The following is a 3,828-nucleotide window of genomic DNA, read 5'->3' as shown; positions in this document are numbered from 1 at the left end:
AACATGGAAATTTTGGAGGCTTGAAAGCAATTGGTAGGCATCGTAGCATTGGCATAGCAAAAGAGCGAGCATCTAGCAAAGCAAAGATAGTAGTGATTTCGAGGGTATGATCATCTTGCCTGCAAAGTTGTCAGAGTTGACTGGATCCTCGAAAGCAAACTCAACGGGCTCCTCGTTAGCGAACTCTCTCCTGGCTCTACCCAAACAAGACAAACAAGCAACAAGAACACAATCAACCACGTGTAAGGATCAAACAAGATGATGCCAACAAGGTATGCTATGCGGGATGCGATGCGGGATGCATATGCAAGATGTGACAGGAAATGCAAGAACCTGGGCTCAACTTGGAAAACCAAGTGTGTCACTGGAAAGATGAGATGAAATCGCTTGAAAACGATATAAATATCACCGGAATCAGAGTTACGGTTTGGAAATGGCAAGCGATTCAAATATGACCACGATCTGCGATTTACAGCAAGTAGCCAACTAAATGCAATGAGATTAACATGCTACAACACCCAAACATGGCAACAAAATACATGGCAGGGATGCATTCAAGATTCTTAACAAAAGTCTAGCACTGAGCTATGGCCAATTCATCCATTAACAGGTTCAAACAAGCATGGCAAAACTGCATATGGTAAACAGATCTCAGACTTAGTGAAATTAACACTTGTCTGGAATTTCAGATCAGGTAGCCCTCTTCGGAGCAACAAAACTATATGCTACAGGATCTGAACATGGCAAAGTAAAACATGCAATGGAGCTACTCGAAGAGCTTAACAAAAGTCCCTTAGTGACCTTGAGCCAAAAGGGATCACAAAATACATTTGCAAGCATGTGAGCATGGCAAAAACATAATCAGTTTTCAGACTTAGTGAAAACTGGGACATGCTGAAAACAGATCTCAAGTAGGCATGTTTACGAGCTCGATGCACTCACTACGGTGCAAGTCATGAAGAGCCAAGCATACATCTATCAAGAACACACAAAATCCGAGCTAGAAATGGCAAGAACAATAGCATAGCATGCACGGATCAACTACAACATCCTCGGCAAAATCGCAAACAAGTTGACAATCTGCCCAGATTCACAAAGTAGCAAAAGTAGAGCTCGATTGACTCAAGCTAGGGTGCCCCATATATGCAAACAAAGACATAGATGGATAGAGCACTACAAGATTAACAAAACATCCTTACTGATCATCCTCAAAAGAGGCACGGATCACTAGGAAACAACATGAACATATGGCATCATGAACTAAACAGCTCAAGGACTTAGTGGAAATGCTAAGTCCCTGAAAACAGAATTACCAAGTGCCTCACTTTGCAAGCTTGCACTAGTCACCACAAACATCACAAAAATACATGGGTTGCACCTCTGGAAAGATGACAAAACCCTTAACAAAACATATGTAGAGCATCAGGGCATATCATGCACACAATAATCATGGCAAAAATGACAAAAGCCTAAATGGAGTAGCAGATCTGACAATTATCTCAAGTAGCCTCCTTCTAACAGCATTTCGGGCATCAAGATGAACTCAAATGAAAATGATGCAATGGAACGAAATGATGTACTCTCTGAGATGAACATTTTGATATTCTATATGCATGAATCGGAGCTACGGATGCAAAGTTACGAGGCCATGAATAGGAGCATATGGATCTGGAATTTTAGGGACTTGGAAGAAAAAAACAACCTCGAGATCTAGGGTTTGCATGGAAGCCGAGGCGGGTGCACTGTAGCAGATCGAATGTCGCCGGAGTTCGTCGCCGGAAATGGGGGCGACGCTGGCCGGACTTGGCGAGGGGGAGGAGGAGGCGGCCGGATCTGGTCCCTGGAACGGCGGAGGAGCTCCGGGAGCTCCGGGCGGCGAGGTGGGGCGGCGCTGGTGCGGTGCGGCAGCGCGCCGGTGTCAAGGCGGCGTGGCGGAGCGAGGTCGCCGGAGATGGCACTGCGGCGGCGCGGGAGGAAGGAGAAGGCGGCGGGGCGACCGGGCGGGCGGCGCGCGCGGACGGGCCCGCGGGGGCCGGATGCGGGCTCGGCGGGCTGGCGGGGATGTGGTCCGGGTGGCGCCACGTGGCGGCTCCCGGTTGGCGGCGGCGGATGTCCAGCACGGGGCGGACAATGTCCGTCGGCGGCGGGTAGAATTTAGGGTTTCGGGGAAGAAGGAGATCCGAATTTCGAGGGGGGGTCTTTATATAGAGGTAGGAGGAGCTAGGGAGCTCCAAATTGAGCACGATTTTCGGCCACGCGATCGTGATCGAACGCTCTAGGTGATGGAGCAGGCTTAGGTGGGTTTTGGGCCAACTTGGAGGGATGTTGGGCTGCCGGTAGAGGTACGAGGTACGAGGCCTTTTCGGTCCCCCGGTTAACCGTTGGAGTATCAAACGAAGTCCAAATGATACGAAACTTGACAGGCGGTCTACCGGTAGTAAACCAAGGCCGCTTGGCAATTATCGGTCCAATCCGGAAATGTTTAATCCCCACACACGAAAGAAAGCTAGGAATGACCACCGGAGGAGAACGAAGCGCCGGAATGCAAAACGGACAACGGGGAAAATGCTCGAATGCATGAGATGAACACGTATGCAAATGCAATGCACATGATGACATGATATGAGATGCATGACAACGACAACAACACACGGAGACAAAAACCCGAACCCGAGAAAATAAATTAACTTAAGGCCGGAAACGGCAAGAGTTGGATTACATATTGGGTAAATCATATCCGGGGTGTTACAACACTCCACCACTACGAAAGGATCTCGCCCGAGATCTAGGACTGAAAGAACGCCGGGTACTCAGAACGGAGGTGATCCTCGCGTTCCCAGGTAGCTTCACGGTCGGAATGGTGTGACCACTTGACTTTGAGGAACTTGATCGACTTGTTGCGAGTCTTGCGTTCAGTCTCTTCAAGGATAGCAACGGGGTACTCACGATAGGAGAGATCTTCTTGGAGCTCAATGTCCTCAAAGTTGACGTTGCGGTCAGGAGTCTTGAAGCACTTTCGGAGCTGAGAGACATGGAACACATCATGAACATTTGCAAAGTTTGACGGAAGCTCGAGTTGATAGGCCAAATCGCCTCTCTTGCTAACAATCTTGAAAGGTCCCACGTATCTGGGGGCAAGCTTCCCTTTGATACCGAAGCGACGAGTACCTTTCATAGGTGAGACGCGGAGGTAAACATGATCTCCGATCTCGAAAGCCAAATCATGGTGCTTACTATCATAGTAGCTCTTCTGGCGGGATTGGGCTGCTTTAAGGTTATCTCGAATGACTTTGCACATTTCCTCTGCCTCTGTGATTAAGTCATTCCCAAAAGCTGACGTTCACCGGTTTCAGACCAGTTGAGAGGGGTACGGCACTTCCTACCATACAGAATTTCAAATGGGGCCTTGCCCGAACTTGCTTGAAAACTGTTGTTGTAGGAGAATTCAGCATAAGGAAGACAATCCTCCCACTTCATGCCGAAGGAGATCACACAAGCCCTGAGCATATCTTCAAGAATCTGGTTGACACGCTCAACTTGACCGCTGGTTTGAGGATGGAAAGCCGTGCTGAAGCGGATGTTGGTGCCCATGGCCTTCTGAAACGAATCCCAAAACTTGGAGGTAAAGATGCTGCCACGGTCTGAAGAGATTACTTGAGGAATACCGTGTAGAGAGACAATTCGAGAGGTATAGAGTTCCGCCAATTGAGCTGCAGTGATTGACTCTTTGATAGGTAGAAAGTGAGCCACTTTGGTGAGTTTGTCGATGACAACGAATATAGTATCATTGCCACGTTTGGACTTTGGAAACCCAGTCACGAAGTCCAT

The sequence above is a fragment of the Triticum urartu genome, chromosome 3A (genome assembly GCF_056163025.1).
Source record: "Triticum urartu cultivar PI428250 chromosome 3A, HENAU_Tu73, whole genome shotgun sequence".
Lineage (NCBI taxonomy): Eukaryota > Viridiplantae > Streptophyta > Magnoliopsida > Poales > Poaceae > Triticum > Triticum urartu.
Note: the sequence above shows the minus strand (reverse complement) of the source record.